General features: G+C 38.6%; 1 protein-coding gene and 1 long non-coding RNA gene across 3 annotated transcripts in view; one reads left to right on the top strand and one right to left on the bottom strand.

Moving 5' to 3' along the window:
• Positions 1–18,777, top strand: part of LOC134808489 (uncharacterized) — a 722,781-nt gene that overhangs the window by 96,485 nt on the left and 607,519 nt on the right. The window lies entirely within an intron of this gene.
• On the bottom strand, positions 10,117–18,092 carry LOC107968593 (uncharacterized). 2 transcript variants are annotated; one of them, XR_001709870.4, is made up of 4 exons: positions 17,626–18,092; positions 13,343–13,553; positions 11,808–12,090; positions 10,117–10,339 (listed from the first exon to the last, which is right to left on the bottom strand). It is a non-coding gene; the product is annotated as an uncharacterized LOC107968593 (long non-coding RNA). The 2 variants fall into 2 exon arrangements; XR_008539536.2 differs by having other exon boundaries at positions 11,954–12,090.

Genomic DNA, 18,777 nt, shown 5'->3' with positions numbered 1-18,777 from the left:
TGTGTCTCTATTTAGAGCGTATGTGTCCACAGGGCAAAAGCGATCATACACAAAACAAAAGAGTATAACTAAGCACTGGACTAAGGACCATGGATATTTAAAGAAGGAAAATTCCGTAATGGGTGAATTTTAAAAATAATTTTGTTTTATAAAGCTTCCTGGGGGAGGTGGGTGATGACGCTATAAAGGAGTTTAACATTCTATTGTTTCTTTTCTATTACTTATTTTTGGAAATCCATTTCCAACCAGATTAGAAAATGTTTTAAATTTACATGCATATTTACATAAATATTCAATTTACATACTTTACATTAAATTTAAATACATTACTTTAATTGCTTTTGCTTGTTAAGAAATGTTTTTCTTTTTTTAAAAGAAACTTTTTCTCTACCAAGGTTTTCAAAATATAAAGCATGAGGAAAGGATCAAAGTTTTTCTTGGGAGATGGGCTAATTGTTGCAGCACTAGATATAAGACTCTTGAGGGCAAGAAATGGGCCTGTCGTGCTCTCTGTTGTGTCCTGGTGTCCAGCATAGTGTATCTTGTCCATTGGATGCTTGCTGAATACTTGACTGAATGAATCATGTTCCTGGACAATGATTTGGTGAGGTGGAGGACAGTTTGAACAAAGGCATTGAGATGGTAACAGCCTGATTGGAATAGACTAGGATGATAGGGATTGGTTGAAATACCATTGTATAGCCAGAGAAAGGTTAGGCCGTAGAGGGTTTTGAAAGGGTGTATGTTTGACAAGACAGAGAAGAGAGATCCATCAAGTTTCATAAACAGGAAAATAATGATGAATGCTTTTAGAAAAACATATCTTGCAAAGTTAGAAAAACATATCTTGCAAAATGAGTTGGAAGGGACAAAGATGCCAGTTTCTTCTTTTGTGAGTTAGTGAGGCATAGATCTAAGTTGAAATAGACCTAAAAATCGCTGATGGGACAGATGCTAAGAGTTGGTGACAAGATAGAAATAAAAGGCTGAAGGAGAAGTAGGAGTAAAAAGTAGGAGACTAAAAGAGTGGAGCTGGTATGGCAGGGAAGGGAGCCACTTGGAAAGAAGCCCATTTGGATGGGTGGAAGTCTGACAAAGGAAGGTACCTGGCTTAGTTCATGCTTGAAGCAATGGGAAGACATCCACCTATAGGTGTTTGGATTTATGCAAATCCTCTTGGGAGAGGTGAGAGGTCATTGTCAGGTTTATAGATCCAAGGAAGCATGAACAAGGTGATGCCAGATCAAGTCATGTAAGGGTGGAGAAAGATGCACAGAAGGCAGGAATCCTTGGGGCCAAAATGAGGGCAGTAGTTGGTCACCTGGATGAACTTTACCTAATGAATCCCTTAAGATTAGAAGGCATTTCTTATTCATCTTTGCACTCCCAGCAGGAAGTACCATGACTAGTTTACAGTAGGAAGATTCAGGAAAATAATGTAATTTCTGCCTACCAACCTGAGAAACTCGAGGACAAATGTCTGCAGTTCTCCTTGGGGTTGTGATATTAGAGCAGCTGACACAATTTTCCTTTTAGCTACCTTGATGTTTAATTTGACCTCTTTTTCCCTGTGTGCCACTTTTTCTTGTTACATAAAAAAGAAAAAGCACCGTGTCAGCACATCTCTGATGTGTAGTGTGTTCTGGGTGTAAAAGAACAAGTCAAGCCCCAGCATTCTTTTTTCTTAAACAATAAAAAGAAACAAACTCAACAGCGAACTTACATATTTGTGGTATGCTTGGTGTTATGTGGGCCTCAGTCCTGTCCTAGACAGTATATAATCAAAGTGACAATAGGTTCCATAAAAGCCAGCTCTGTTCCACAGGCAGCATCATTCTCTCTGTGAGTTAGCATCCTTCTTCCATCGTGGACAACAGTATTGCTTTAAACAAATCAGCCTTCTAATTCGTGGTTTTTAGGAGTGGTGATTTCATATATGCAGGTATAAGTAACAATAGCCAAAGACTCTACAGCAGCATTCTCCAATAGACTAGATTACAGTGACCTTCAAAAATCAAGAGATAGTTTTAAACATTTTGGAATTTCTATAAACACTTACTTTATGAACTCTCTATACATCCTGTCAAATAGATGTTGGCAATGGCTTTATTTGTGGAATTCCTAAAGTCTAGGAGCTGCCAGATATTTCCTTTGCTTTTTCCTTCTTCCTTCTTCCTTACTAGGCTTTGAGGGGAGCCTGTGAGTGTGTGTTTTGTACAACAGCCATCTCGGGTGGATGTGAAGTTTTAAATGGCCCCTTTCTTTGCAGGTAGGTTGGCAGACAGAATACTGCTGGCAAAATGGATGATTTCAGATTTAGCCTAGGGCAGAAAAGCCCACTTTGAATTGCTTATTCATTCTTCCTTCAAGGGCTAGTGTCTTAACACTCTACTCAGCACCCAGTGAGTTGGGAAGATTTTATTTGCTGCTTCCAGAAGAGACTTTTTTGTGAAAAGTAAAAATGAAGAAGTTTGTTTATTCTTTCTCTTTTATCTTCTACTTTTTTTTTTCTTTGACAGAGCATAGATTCAGAGCTCAAAGCCCTTTGACTTTCTCAGGCTTGGCCTCTCTCCATAGGGCCTGCTCGTCCTATCTGTCTCTGTATTTATATTACTGTGGACACCCTGGCTTCTTTCTCCAAAACAACATGTGATGCTTTTAGTTCGGACTTGGCTGCTGGCTCCTGGAGAACTCAAAGACTTAGAGGCTGTATTAAGAGATGTGTTAGGGTGCTGAAAGGGAACTTCTCTCTCTTTTCTCTTTTATCCATGGCCAAATGAGCAAGATGAGTATCACTGGAGGACCTACATGATTACATGATGCATAGTTGTAGTATCCCTAAATTGGGGCCTGGTTACAGAATTTGTAGTACCTGATGAGTTGGATGCATCTGGGAAACCAAGCTGTCTTTACAAATTCCAGTTAGAAGAATAAACTGTGTATGTGTGTGTATGTGTGTGTGTGTGTGTGTGTGTGGTGGGGGGTGGGTGGGGATAGTAGAAGCTTCCTTCAGGTTGTTGTTCATTCATTCATCCACTGTAAGTTTACTGACTACCCACAATGGGCCTGCCAGTCGGGATTCAGAATTGACCCATGATTCCATTTGTAATATTGCACAGTAGGCAAGGGGTTAAGTAAAGACCTTAGAACTTGGAGTCAGAAGGCCAGGGTTTGAGTCTTGGCTCTGTCATCTGTTGAGCTGGGAAAATCCGTATAAGTGCAATAGACAGAGTCACAGAGGAAGGACTGGTTAATTTGGCCTGGGATGGTCAGGGAAAGCATTAGAGGGGTGAGAACATTTTAGCTAGTTCTCAAAGAATGATTGGGAGTTTGTCAGGTGAGTGAGGTGAGATAGGGGATGTGATGTATTCTAGATAAATTGAATAGTAACAAAAATCATATATAATGAAAATGTACAACATCTTCAGGGGGTAGTGAGTTACCTGGGAAGGCCAGAGCTCCAGTGTATGGGAAAACTGTTCAGGATATTGTTGAAATCAGGTTGTGAAGGCCCTTGAATACTTTTTGAAGGGGTTTGGACTTCAATCTGCTGCCAGAGGTGCTCCAACTTCAGTTTTTAATCAGATGGGTCAAAAAGTCAGATTCACATTTTACATGCTGCTGGCAGCAGCTCTGAGATGACTTGGAGGGAGTGGGCCCAGAAGGGAGAGAGGAAGACAGAGGATTTTTTCCTAGTGCAGGTGTGAGATGAGACACTATTGTTTTTCCTGTCTATTTTAATAAAGAGTCATTCATACTTCTGCTGCAGGGCAAGTTTAGTGAGCATGCGTGGACAGGTAGGAGTAAGAGACTGTCCTAGATGGTAGGTGACAACTGGCTGGTTATCTGGCTGTGTCATGGGTACCTGAGAAGTTCCAGGGGAGCAGGCTGGAGAGGCACCCCTGGGGGTTTCTGGTACAAGGTTTCAAAGGCCTCAGTGATGAGGGCCCAGACATCTTTCTAAGGCCGGGATGCCGGCCCCTTGGGGGAGTCCCTTGATCCAGATAGCATGACAGAGCACTCAGTTTTCTGTGTGTGTGAGCCTTTGAACCTCTTCCAAGTCAAGAGGATTTTCTCTCTGCCACAGACAGAATATTAGTCCTCATTTATGTGCTTTTGTCATTAGAATACACAAAGTATCTATTCTTGTAAAAACCTCAGTTGCACTTGGCTGGAAGCCACTGTTGTTACATTTGTTGGACACAGCTGGTACTCTATCAAGCCTGAAGAATAAAACTAGTGATAATCATGATTCCAATCAGAGTTAATTGATGGAGAAATAATATTATTCCATGTAACATTAAAGGAAAAGACCACTGGTCTGGCCATATGATATGGTAGTGAAGTGGGTATTTGTTGTAGGGTTATGTAGAGGTTGAATGGTGTCACTAGGGAGAGTGAAAGGGTCTCTTGTGGTAACTAGATGGGAAAAGGAACAAAGCCAATATGAACCCCCACAAATTTATGACTTTGTATTTACATGAGAACAAAAAAGACTAAGTAGAAGGAATACAGGGCCAACTGGAAATGCTCCTGTCCTACAGTTGTTATTGACTTGAGTGAGTCACCCAAGCTTTTGTGCTTGAGATATCACATCTGCCATTTAAGGGGAATAGTTTCTATTACTTCTCTACTGAAAAAAATACATGAAGTGTCATTCCAATGCTTTCAGTGGTAAGGATTAGAAATACTATCAAAAATAGGCACCCATGCCAATCCAGCCAGTGAGAGAGCACTGTTAACTTCTGTAAGTAAGAATAGTCTTGATCTGTGAAGTGGGATTAGTACTTACCTTTCTGGATTGTCATGAAGGTAAAGTGTGATGAGATTTGCAAAGTGACCAGCACACCTGGCATCTATCTATATCTGTATCAGTATATCTAATGTGTGTGTGTACACACACAAATATAATAGTTGGATGCTTTTATTCCCACTCCAATTACATGCTTTCTTCAGTGAGCCCAGTTCCAATTCATATGTGGGTACTTGCTGTTTTCATACCCACATGTTAACACTGACATTGACCTGATCTCTTTGAATTGCAAGAACTGGAACCAGGTAGGAATGTCATGGGCTGAGTAGAAAGCTATATGAGTTACAATGGAAATTACTTTGAGCTTACACGTCCTATAATCCCAGATTAACCATATCTTCCAATTTGGAGAGTAATTCCAATACAAATCACTGTTATGGAGTGCTAGGTTGTGGATTACTACCCTTTTGGAATTAAACCTAAAGGCAGGAATTCTTTAGGTTATCTCTGGAAACTAACTTCCCATTATAAGGCCTAGACTCTCTACTCAGGGCTTGCCAGTCAATGGTTCCCCTTGCCTACAGGTTAAAGTCCAAAGTCCTTGGCATGACATATAAGGCTATACATGGCAAGATACCAGCTTTCCTGCCACCCTCAGCTATCATTAATTTTATCTTCACATCCAGTACTGCAGCCATATCAGACCACTTACAATTTCTCAAACGTCTTAGGTAATTTTAATCTCTGCAGATGCTTGGAATGTTCTCCCACCCTCTACTGGCCTTACCTTCCTACCCAACCTACCTCATATGTTACCACATCAGAGCATGAGTCCACCTCATCTGAATGGTAACTCTCTCTCTTATGCCTCCAGTACAGCTTGTACATACGTCCTTCATAGCAGTTACCTCACTGATTTTAATCATTTGCATATTTATTTTTCTCTGAGTTATGAGCTCTTGGAGGACAGAGACTGTATCTGTAGAAATTGGCTTCATATCACCTGATTATTCTTTTAGAATTAAGTGTCATGAAATAAAAGCTTTCTTTGTATCTTACTGTATTGCCCACTCCTTTCCTATTTTCTTGGCACCAGAAAACTCAGAACAAAATTTAACTGTAGCATACAGGAATTGATGATACATATCTTGACATTGCATTCTTTCTAGGCCTTTTTTGTCTCAATTTTATATTATCTATGAATATTTCCAACTTTTTTGGTATATATTCAGGTAATCATCTTCAAGTCATTTGAAGAGTGACTTGTAGATTACACTAAAAATGTCATCTGATCTTTCAAGTTTCCTCCAACCTTTTCAAGGTATGGAGCATCTGGCACTCTGCCCTGGTTTCTTTGTGATTTTTATTTGCATTTCCCTGATAGTTATTGATATTGACATCTTTTCATGTGCTTATTGGTTGGCCATTCATATGTCTTCTTTGGAGAAATTTCTATTTAAATCATTTGCTCATGGAAAAAAATGGGCTGTTTGTCTTTATTGAGTTTTAAGAGTTCTCTATATATTTTGGGTGTAAGTATCTTATTAAATATACAATTTTCAAAATTTTTCTCTCAATCTATAGTGTTGTCTTTTTACTTTCTTAAAAATATCCCTTGAAGCAGAAAAGTTTTTGATTTTGATGAAGTCCAACCTAGCCATCTTTTATCACCTGTGCTTTAGGTGTCTAATTTGAAGAGTCATTCCCTAATCCGAGATCATGAAGATTGAATTTTGTAGTTGTTTTGAAAAGAGTTTTGTAATTTAGCTCTTACATTTAGATCTATAATACACTTTGAGTTAATTTGTGTGTATTGTGAAGTCAGGGTGCAAATTCATTCTTTTGCATGTGATATTCAGTTGTCCGGCACTATTTGTTAAAGATTATTCTTTGCCCACTGAATTGTCTTGCCTATTTACTGAAAATCGATTGAACATAAATGTGAGGATTTACTGGACTCTTAATTCTATTCTGTTGATTAATATGTTTATCCTTATACCAGTACCACACCATTATGATTACTGTCGCTTTGTAGTATGTTCTGGAATTGGGAAGTGTGAATCCATCAACTTTGTTATTCTTTTTCAAGATTGTTATAGTGATTCTGGATCCCTTGCATTTTTATATACATGTTAGGGTCACCTTGTGAATTTCTGTAAAAATACCAGCAGAATTTTGTTAAGAATTGCATTAAGTTTGTACATTAATATGGGAAGTATTGCCATCTTAATGATATTAAATCCTCCAATTCATAAGCATGGTGTATCTTTCCATTTATTTTAATCTTCAGTATCACTCAACAGTGTTTTGTAGTTTTTAGCATATACATTTTATACTTAAATTGTTAAATCTATTCCTAAAAATTTTATTCCTTTTGATGTTATTTATAAATAGAATTTTCTTAATTTTATTTTGGTTTTTCATTGTTAATATATAGAAATGCAATCGATTTTTCTATACTGATCTTGTATCCAGCAAACTTGCTGAACCCATTTATTAGTTCTAATAGCTTTATTTTTTGTTTTTTGTCGATACCTTGGGATTTTCTACATAGAAGATTTTCACATCTGAGAATGAGAGAAGACCATTTGATTCTTTACAATTTAGTATGATGTTAGCTGTAAGTTTCTGATAGTTTGAGGAAGTTAATTTTTGTTCCTAGTTCAAGCGTTTTCTTCTTTTTTTGTTTAATCATGAGTGTTGGAGTTTATCCATTTTTTATGCATCTATTGAAGTAATTGTGATTTTTTTCTTTATTGTTGTGGCATATTATATAAATTGATTTTCAGATGTTAAACCAATCTTGAATTCTTGGAAGAAATCTTTCTTAGTTGTGGTACAATTTTTTATTTATTTCAGGATTCATCTTGGAGTTTTGCATCTATATTCATAAAGGATAGGGATGCATAAAGGTGTGCAGTTTTCTTTTTCTCATGCCTTTGTCTGGCATTGGTATCAGGGTAATAGTGAACTCATAGAATGAGTTCCCCTTTCTTCTATTTTCTAAAAGAGTTTATAAACAATCGGTATTAATTCTTCTTTAAATATTTGGGAGAATTTACCAGTGGAAGCCATCTAGGCCTGAATCTTTCTTTGTGGGAAGTTTTTATTTACTAATTCAATCTTTTTACCTGTTATAGGTCTATTTAGATTTTCTATTTCTTGAGTTAGTTTCAATAATTTGTGTCTTTCTAGGGCTTTGTCCATATCATATAGTTTATTTAATTTGTTAGCAATAGAGGTGTTTTTTTTTTTTTTACGTTTTATCCCCCTTGAATTCTTTTTATCTGTAAAGTTAGTAGTCAAGTTTCTTCTTTCTTGCCTGATGTGAGTAATTTGAGTCCTCCTTCTTTTTTGCTAAAGTTTCGCTAAAGATTTGTCAATTTTGTTCAAGAACCAACCGTTGCTTTATGTATTTTATTCTTTATTTCATTTATTTCTACTGAAATTTTATTATTTTCTCCTTTTTGCTTGCTTTCAGTTTCGTTTGTTCTTTTCTAGTTTCATAAATTGAAAGGTTAGATTATTAGAGATATTTTTTAAAGAAATAAGCATTTATTGCTATAAATTTAGCTCTAATGCTGCTTTAACTTCCTCCCATGGTTTTTTTTGTATGCTGTATTTTTATTTTCATTCATCTCAAGTATCTTCTAATTTTCCTTGTGATATTTTTTCCCTTGACCTATTGGTTATTTATGAACGTGTTGCTTAATTTCCACATATTTGTGTATTCCCCACATTTCTTTTAGTTATTGATTTCTAAATCTGTGGGCATAGAGCCTAATTTACATGATTTCAGTCTTTTATTATCTATTGTGGCTTATTTTATGGACTAGCATATCATATATTTCTGTGGAATGTTCCGTATGCACTTCAGAAGAATGTATTTTCTGCTGTTGTTGGGTGGAGTTTTCTATAGATGTGTGTTGATTCTACTTGGTTTACAATGTTTTTCAAGTCTCTGTATCCCAGTTGGTTTTCTGCCCAGTTTTTCTGTTTATTGTTGGAAGTGAGGTATTCCAGTCCTCAACTATTATTGTTGAATTGTCTATCTTTCCCTTCAATTTTGTCAGTTGTTGCTTTACGTATTTTGGGATTTTGTTATTAGGTACATACATACTTGTTATTCTTGTTACATCTTCCTTATTGAATATATTGTCATCACTTAAAATGTCCCTCTTCATCTCTAATAAGTTTTTGTCTTACAGACTATTTTATCTAATATTAGTATAGCTGCCCCAACTCTGTATGATTGCTGTTTTCATGGTATATCTTTTTCTATCCTTTTACTTTTCTTTTAAAATAATTTTAAAAATTAATTTACATACAATAAAATGCAGAGATTTTAAGTGCTCAGTTCAATGACTGTTGACAATTATACACAGCTATGTATCCACCCCCAAACAAGATATAAACCATATATAATATTTCATACAGTTTTCTCATGCCCCTTTCCAGTCAATCCCCATCTCCTTCCTGTAACAGGCAAGTGCTTTCTGATCATAATGATCTTTTAAAAATCATAGTATATTCATTTGTCTGTTCTAGGTTTTATGGTAATGAAACCAAACAGGAGGTATTCTTTTGTGTCTGGCTGCTTTCTTTCCATATTATGTTTTTAAGATTCATTTATATTGTTGCATTTACTTTTTATTGCTGAGTAATAGCAAATGAATATAACCTAGTGCAGTCCAAGGTCAGCCCTCTTCAGAAGGACTCTGCAAAGGTTCACTCCACTTTCCAGATGATAAAATTGAGAAACCTTCAGGAGCATTAATTCTTTTGTTACTGCCTCTGAATTAACATGTGAGAGAAGCTCTGAGAGCTTGGAGGAGGATGACTACATGATGAGTTTGGAGCCAAACCCTCTGCTCCTTACCTCACGTATCTTCCTAGTCATATACCTAATATCAGGTTTAGTGTAAAAAATGAAGAATTAAGAGGCAGAAAATACACTACCCTGTTCTACTTCCATCACTAGTTCAACATATGTCATCCACTTTCTGGATTTTTTTCTCCTTTGAGTAATGAAGAGCTTGATTTGGTCATCTCTAGGATGCCTTTCATCTCTGATATACTATTTAGTTGTTGGTCAATGACATCTAAGTATGAATTCGTTTATGAAACACAAAAGCAATTTTAACTATGCTTCTCTGCAATAGTAACCATTCTCCCAAGAGAAAGGCAACAAAAAGTGAAGTGATTCAGGAATCCTAATTTTGCCCACCCCACAGTTACACACAGCACTTGGCCTCACTTATTAAGGAAAACAGAAAACAAAAAACAAAAAGTCTCCCCATTAGCAGGGCAGGAAGGATACAGTCCCTTAGGAAACCAAGAAACCAAATGACCTGACAAATGAATTAAGATTGTCAATGTCTGCTGCACCTTTTAGGTTTGGAAGTTAGAAAGTAAAGAGTTTAGACTAAACTAGAAGAGGATCAAATTTAAAGATACATGTATGTAAAAGTAGCATGGAAAGCACCGGATATGACTGGCTGTGATACAAGTTCTGGTCTGCACTTCCACATACAAGATGTCCATGCTTGCCTTGATCTCTTATTCCCTTTTGAGCCCTAGTTTCATCTGTGCAAAAAGAGAAGGGTTGCAGGATTTTGTACATTTTGTAATTCCTATATCCACCTTGTAACCACTATGCAATTTTTATTAACAGAAACATAGAATTGTTTAATAAGTATAAGGTCTATTTAAAATTTTGTAAGTACTTCCTCTATTTTTCTTATTTTTGTAGAGTTATTATGTTAATGGAAGTAAAATACTGTATTCAAACAACTTAAATAATTAACTTGCCCAAATCTCTACCACTAGAAATAAGGGAATAGGGTAATTCAGATGAACTAAGAAAACAAAGCAAAGCAAACCAAAGGAAAAAAATGAGAAGAAAAGCAAGGATGTCTTGAGGGGCATATTGGCTTAGGTTTTGTGGATGACAGTAGTTAGAATTGGCCAAATAATTGTGCATTAATCAATAGTATATATGTTACGCCAATAGTTTGGAAGCATACATTGCTCTCAAATTACATACTGATTCAGGTTCTGTTGTTCAGTAGCATTTTCATCAAATATCTTATACATGGTCTCTCTTTGAATAAACACTTCAACAAATATTTTTCATTTCTATCAAGCAAACAATGGCTTTTGGATTTCTATTACGTTTGAAAATATTTGGAAATGATTTATTCTTTCTTGGATAAAGTATAGACTGAAAAAGAAAAGAGAGGATTTGAACAAGGTGATGTGTAAGGTAGACCCTCTTTCAGTTCTAACATTTGGCTTTTATGATCATAATGTGCAAACCTGCCAGAATCTGCAAGGCGAACAAAGAGGTGGAGTGACCAATCCAAGAGCAGCCTCTAGAAAAGCAGCTGCAATGTCCAACAACACAGACCCAGTTAAAACCATCATGGGTGATTCATGCAATTGACTACGTAATAGGATGGTAAAGTGGTCATGACACATTACTAACTGAAAAAGCAGACCACAAAACATCACAGTGTGGCTTAATTTTAACAATGTACATGCATGTGTTACATGCACACATGCACGCACACACACACACAATTCTGAAATAATAGACACCAAAATCTCATGTCCAAATGGGGTGTTAGCAGTATATCTTCATTTTTTATGTATATATATATTAACATTAAATGTGTATATCTTAAGTGATAAGAAAAATAAAGATTATTTTTTAATACGAGAAGAAGCAGCAAGGAAAAGTTTTGGGTTAATGGCTTTAGTGTTCACATGGGCTTGAGTACCAAATTGGAACTGAGAGGTAAGAAAAGGTTTTAATATATTCAAAGTGCTTAGAGAGTGGAAGGGGTGTGGGAATGGACTGCCCGTGTGTGCCATCTGTTTTAAATAGTAGGCCTCGGCAAGAACCTGAGAGAAGGGCTTCTTCCCTCCAGCCTGGTGCAGAAATGGTCTCTGAGCTAAGGGCCATTGATTAAAGGGGATTCCAGGGCTCTTCATCTCACTGCCTACTGGGCAATACTACACTGGCTCCATCATGGGGATCTCACTGTCTTACCAAGAAGGAAGAGCATTGCTTGAATGGAAGCATGTCCCAGACACTTTATCACTGGTGAAGAGCCGAGCTCATTGTCTAAACTTGGCTCCTCATTTTAAAAAGTAAAAAACGAGTTATCAAAATGATTAGTTATTCTTGAGTCTCACAGCTAGTTAATGGCAGAGCTGAGATTAGAATCCAGGTCTCCTTATTCTCTGGGCAGTGACTTACTTCCACATCCATCTTTCTTCCTTACTTTCACATCTGGTGCCTTACAGATCCTCAGCACAGCCAAGAACTACACCTGGGAGTGGAAACCAAAACTGAAAGTTAAGGCTGTGTTTTAGAAAGCTCCTAAGAACAAATATTTATATGACTATGTATAGTAGCAGAAATGATAAAAAATACACAGTGAACTTTCTCATTATAGAGTCTTATTATAAGTTTTTTTTTTTTTTTTTTAAACTCTTAATGGTTCCCTTACATAGACCATCGTGAGTAAACAGCCATCAACACATGGGGAGAGTTTGCTTGATAAGAATTCTTGTGAAAAATGGCCATTATCCCAACATCTGTTAGCCTTGCAAATAAGCTAGTAAACATTAATGTTTTCCTGGGCTATAGATATAGACCAAGTGGTATTGTCCTGATCATGAGAGAAAATGGCCCCATTGTACTCTGCACCATAAGACCATATCCAGAATCTTGTTCCCAGCCATAGGCATCACATAAGACAGATATTGAGAACTTAGCCTCCAGAGGGTGCAAACCAAGAGGCTAATGCATCACACATCTGTAGTCTCTACACTGAACAGTGGGAGTTTGGTGGGAATGCAGTGCGTGAGTTCAGGTAGTGGAAGCAAGAAGAGTAGAAAGGAAAAGAGAAGGCAGGATGATGGCAAATGGATGAAACTTTCAGAGAGGGAGATTTGACTCAACCTAAGGAGGGCATTCCCGTTAACTGGTGGTGCTCAGCCATCTATCATAGAAGGACTTGGAAAGACTTAGATGATTTTGGTCAAAGATACTGAAGAGCGACTTCTGGTACTGGGAGGTGAGGACTTGAACTACATCACCTTTACTCTCCCTGCCAACCATGAGAGATTATAACTCTTAACTGAGGTTGTGGGCTGAGAAGGGATTTCTAAGACAAGGTCCGAAACACTGGACCTTAGGGTCAGGAGAAAGGAAAACACTGCAGTTTGGGTTAATGAGAATGGTGGGAGAACACCAAGAGGAAAGGGTCTTGACTTCTCAGTGACCTGGTTGCTTTGTGTGGATTTCTTCTCTTGTTCCTTGTTAACAAGTTAATTCCTGCATGCCTAGGTTATTTACCTTTTCACAAAAGAGGGAAAATACAATGCAGTCCAACAAACGAAGCACAATCTGAAAATATAACAGCTTATTGTAGCTGCCTGATAAACCACTCTTTTGCCTGCTATATATATATATTCCACCTTTTAAACTCCAGGAGGATTTTTGATCAGCGCCTGGCTATTCTGTAATCCGTTATCAAGTACATAATACATAACTGAGAAGACTTGGTCAATACAAACCCATTAGGATAGAAGTGGGAGGAGTAGATGGATTTGCAGGGGAGGGTTTTGCAGCATCCTCAAACTTCTCTCGGAGCTGGTAGGCTCCAAAGAGATTGAGACTTCGAGGACAGTTGGCCATTCTCAAATTAAACATAGTACCCACATTCATGTGTGGAAATGTTCAATATTTCTTAGGCTTTGAACTTGATAACGTAGTGGACTATCAGCCCTAGAGAATAGGGAAGAAAAGGAAGGTGTATCAAATCCTTATCAGATGTAAATTCCAACTTGTATATAAAAAATTGCCCCATTGGTTGAGTGGAAAAGTGAGTAGAAATATGATTTCCAAACCCTATTGCTGTTGGAATTCTCTAGGGATGATTTAATCAGGAATATCTCTGTCCTCAGGGAATTATGTCAGTTCTCAGTTTAGATGACTGTTATGCAAACATGTTTACCATCCTGAAGACAACCATACAGTTATCACAAAACTCAGTGAAACAGATATTTAAATCACATGGCAGAAATGGTGCTAGTGAAACAAAAATGTCTGCTCAGGAAAAAAAAAAATCAACCCCCAAAGTTATCGGTAACAAAATAAGAGGACTCAGGGCTCAGGAAACCATGGGTACAGAGGCTTTGGATCTTTTAATATTGCCTGGGCCTCTGGATTTGACTGGGGTTTAAATAAAGCATGTAATGGGAAGAAGACAAAAATCATATGATGCAATAGAGCTAGTGGCATGTCTACAAGTCCTACTAGTTTATTTTTGGTGAACTGGTAGAAGTTTAGAATCTATTTATGGGACTTAGTTATTACCCAGGAGAAATGGACATTTTTGCAGCAGGAACAACATAAATATCTATGGGTTTAGTGAGTCACAAATTTTCTTGCTGAAGGCTGGTTTTAGAGCTTCCCCGCCGGGACCTCTGTCCAGGCTAGTTAACCATTACAGGGAAATATACAACTTCCTGAGGTCCCTAAAGGTCCCTATTGTCACCCTCTTACCCTAACCACCAGTATTTTGGGATAGGAAAGGGAGTTATGATGATAATGATAATTATTGATGATTGCAATAATAATAATAGCTTTCATTTTGAGGGCTTACTATGTGTCAAGGACTGTTTAAAAAATTTGTAAAATTAAGAGCACTCAGCAGTTATTTTTGAGTTCATATTTTATGATCGTGGAAGCTACTGGTGGCTCATCTTTCCATTAGAAGCTTTAATCAGGTTGTTATTTTCACACATGTTGCTGACAGCTTCATAAGTTTCCATGTATAAGCCCAAGCAAGACTCCACTATTTGTTCTACCTGAACATTTCCTTGCCCGTTTATGCAGCGAATACCCTTTCAAGAAATAAGACCTGGCCAGTTTCTTCAAGGTCTTGGTCCCAGCATACACTGCTTAGGAATTAAGGCCCCCAGGCAATGCCAGCCTCCTAAAGAGGAGAGGCAGAGGGTCTTTGCATTGCTTCAAAGGAAGCCCGTAGACATTGCTGGAGACCGGGCTGTCTTAGATGTAGGTGTGTGTTGTGGGTGGGAAAGGGGGGATAGAGCTTTTCTAGCACAGCTAGCTCTTTGTCGCCTGTTAAGTGGCTCCTCTGCACCCCAACAATTAAATCGGAAAGGCCACAAAGGGTGCCAGGAAAAACAGAAGCCAGGTTTTCTCTTTGATTTTAGAAAGTGGGAAAATTCTGGAATCCACCGTGATGGCAAGGCATAATGGTTAACAACATGAGCTTCTGCTTGAGATCCAGTTAAATGTCTAAACTTTCTGATTTTCAAGTTCTTCATAATAGGAGGAAGATGCCTTCTGCTTCATGGATTTGTTGTGTCGATTAAAGGAGATTAAATGCACTGTTCACAGCTTTGACTATTACACAGCGAACTCCTCAATTCCTTTAGATCTCTGCTAGTATTTCTTCCTCAGAAGGGCTTTCCCTGCCTATTCTTCATAAAATAGACTCTCCCTGTCTGCCCATAACTTCCTAGCACCTTACTCTGCTGCTTTAGTTTTCTTTACAGTATATATCATTACCCAAAACATATATCTCTGTATGCTTTTTTTTTCTTTCTGTTTTCTTCCCCAGTAGAATATAAACTTTCATAAGAGCTAGGTTGTTTCAGCCTTGTTTGCTGCTCTATGTATAGCTCCTTGGGGACTGCTGGCATGTAGTAGAAGCTCAATAAATGAGTTGAATGAGTAAATGGATGAATGAAATGAATGAACGTAAAATGCTTTGCCCATGATGAATACCTGATGGATTAAAATTTATGTTATCAGTTATACGTAAATGGGGCACTTAGTGGAAAGTGAGTATCTCTGAGATTGTCTTTCTCTCTAGAAGAACTATCTCATTCTACTCCTAGTTGAGCCAGGCAGAATGTGCAAGGCTCAAGGACTAGTGGTCAATGCAGCAGCATCTGGAGAACTTTTTCAGGCCACTGGAAGCGTAGGGTCCAGCCAACGGGATCTGGAGGAAATTCCTCAACTCTCACCACATATAGAAATCAAGCAGTGCTCGTAGGTCACAGGGGGATACTATGAATGGATGCCCATTGCATTTAGGAGGTCACCATGGCTAAGACATTAGCCTGCTTCCAGGTATGTGTTATCTGCTCCCATTTTTCCTCCTGCTATGGGAGTAGGCCTTTCACTTGATGTTTCCTTTCTGGTCTAGACTTGTATAGTGGACACTCTCTCTATTTATATATACATATATATAAAATATATATATATACACACACACATATACACAAACACACATATACACAAACACACACATATAAACATACATATAAAAATACATACACACACATATATATATACTATATATACACAAACACACATATATGTATATCACAGATGCAATTAATCAACTTGAACTCCTCTACAGTGCTCTCTGGCTTCCATACTTATGATAATCTTAAGAAACCTTCAGGAGTACTAATTTATATCTAGGGAATAATCTGAGCCTCTTCCTCTTTGCCCCAGCAGACACAGTTCAACCATTCCGCCTTGTTAGGGTCCTCCAAAGCAGATATCAAGATACTAGTAAGTATTCCAGGAATTTATTAGGGGAAATGCCTATGTGGAATGACACAGCAAGGGAGGTGGAGAAGGCCGGGCTAGCAGTCAGATCACAGTGTTAGCCTGACCCTGAGTGAAGGGGAGACTGAGAGAAGACTGGGTGGAAGCTTAGAATGCTAGACTGCCCCTCAGTGGAAGGAAGCTCCAGCAAAGCCACTGGGGAGTCCGTGTGCCAGAGTCAGCTAAAGAAGAAGCCCAGCGTCTCAGAGGAGGGGGTCCCCTCACAATACCACATCATTGGCCAGCAGCAGCCTTGGAAAGTGAGGTCAAGGTACAAACACAGCAACAGACTTAAAATACAGCAGTTGGGACCCTGGATTAATTCTACCTTCTATAGGAGGAAGTCTATGTGGCTTATTTTCATGGCTACCACACTCCATGAAGCTAGAAGATGCCATAAACATCCCTGAAGCTGGTTGCTTTACAATGCAGTACCAGGCTGCCAAGTGGGAGAGCTGGTGTCAAGCCTCTTACTCAGGAAAATGCAAATTAAATGGGTTAACCCTTCATGGCAATGGAGGGAGGGGTAGCAGAACACCTTTTCTCAGCAGCCCCCTAGCCACAGTAGTTCTTCCCTATTTCCTGACCCAAGAATGCAGCTTTCAAAAGTTGGCCTGTGTTGCATTTGGTTCCCCTATATCTCCCTTCTCTAGGGAACAAACTTGCGTCCGGTAGGGCTGGGTCAGTACCAGTCCTGACAGTTTTGGCCTCAGAGAATCAGAACCACTTACTACTCATTCTCAGAGGTCCGTCTTGGTGTACAGGCCTGCCCTCTAGTCCAATCTCTTTCTACCTATGATGTTATGGTTGTTATTGTTGTTGTTTTTAAAGAAGCCAGTAGTTCCTTCTTGTCTTGGGCCTTGATTGGGGTCACCTAAATCTACCCTGATGACTTTCCATTAAACACTTGCCATCCCTTTCCTCTTAGAAGGCCACTGGGACCTTTATAAAAGTTTCCTTACCTCTCCTAGCACCTTAAAAGTCACGCATCAGTAATTTACCTCTGGGAGAAAGTTCTGAACACATGCCTCACTACATCTTACTCTCCTCACTAGCTGAGAATGGAGCAGTTGAAATAACAGCTCAGACAAATATTTTCCATAATCTGTAGAGAGTAATCAATACTTAGAAGGAACGTCACTTGGCAACAGTGTGAACATTCCATTTTCTAAAGCATTCTTGTATGTTCAACTTCACAGGCTCATACCTTTTTAATATTTCTTAATCACTGGTTAATGTGAATTCTCAGAACTGAGAGGTTCTTGTGTAGCTGATTTCCGCTGAGTTCCTTCTTTTTTCTAATTTTGGTATGATGGCACTGTGTCTAATGAAGCAAGTCAAATAAACGGCAGATTCTGTTCCCCGAAGCCCTCTTCATCCTGGAACATTAACTGTCTAATTTGTTCATGGGAAGACCCAGCTGTTAGCAGGCAGCCTGCGGGCCCCAAAGCAAATGAGGAGAAGCCTTCCTGTGAACTTCAGAACACATGCTGGGGTGGGGGCTGTGGGGAGACACTTTGTTTATCACTCATTTAAAGTATGTTGCTCCCAAATAAATGGCTGTAAATGGAGATGAAGGGATAAGACTTGTGACTAATTTCTCTGGGGAGCCTAAGTATCTCCACTCCTGACCCCAGTGTGCTGCCTCCCCCATCTTCCCATTGTAAGACTCACAGCAGCTTTATGACAAGGTGGGTGTTTATGATCCAGTTCAGGATGGGGACTAACCCAGTCCTCCCTGGTGGAGGCATTCTTTCCATGACGGGGCTGACGCTCTGCCAATAGGATCCCAGTGAGCTCAGGGAACAGTGTCAGGTTGATTCAGCTGAGGAAGTCACGGCCTTGATTTAGCCTTAAAAGGCTGAGGTTCCGGTGGAAGCGAGTCTGTCTCAGCGTGAAAGCCCAAGGCTCTGAGCATTCCCAGATGACATCTGTGATTTTTCCAACACACATTTGGCCTCCTTGCTTCCTTGCAGTGCTTTGGTTGTGCAATCACCACTTGGCAGGTTCTTCGTCCAGTGAAATCTGTACATTTTCAGCTCTGACATCTCAAAAATAATCATTGGAGCATTTTTTTTATCAGAGTGGTTTATCGTAAAACAACCACTCCCACCGACATTTCTTGTAACCAGTGCTAGGAGAGTGACGGCTTAGAAGGCCTTTTGAGGAAGGTGTAGTGGAAGAAGGGCTGGTTTCGGAATTGAACACACCAGGGTTCCAATTCTAGCTCCCTTTTATTACATGTTGCAGGACCTTAGGCCTTCAGGGGCTCAGTTTCATCTTCTATAAAGTAGAGAAAATAGTATATACCTTGCAATGTAGTTGTGAGGATTAGATATCGAATCTATCATTAGATTAG

Source organism: Pan troglodytes, chromosome 16 (assembly GCF_028858775.2).
Source record: "Pan troglodytes isolate AG18354 chromosome 16, NHGRI_mPanTro3-v2.0_pri, whole genome shotgun sequence".
Classification (NCBI taxonomy): domain Eukaryota; kingdom Metazoa; phylum Chordata; class Mammalia; order Primates; family Hominidae; genus Pan; species Pan troglodytes.
The sequence above is the reverse complement of the archived record's forward strand: the minus strand, read 5'-3'. Positions and strand labels throughout refer to the sequence as shown.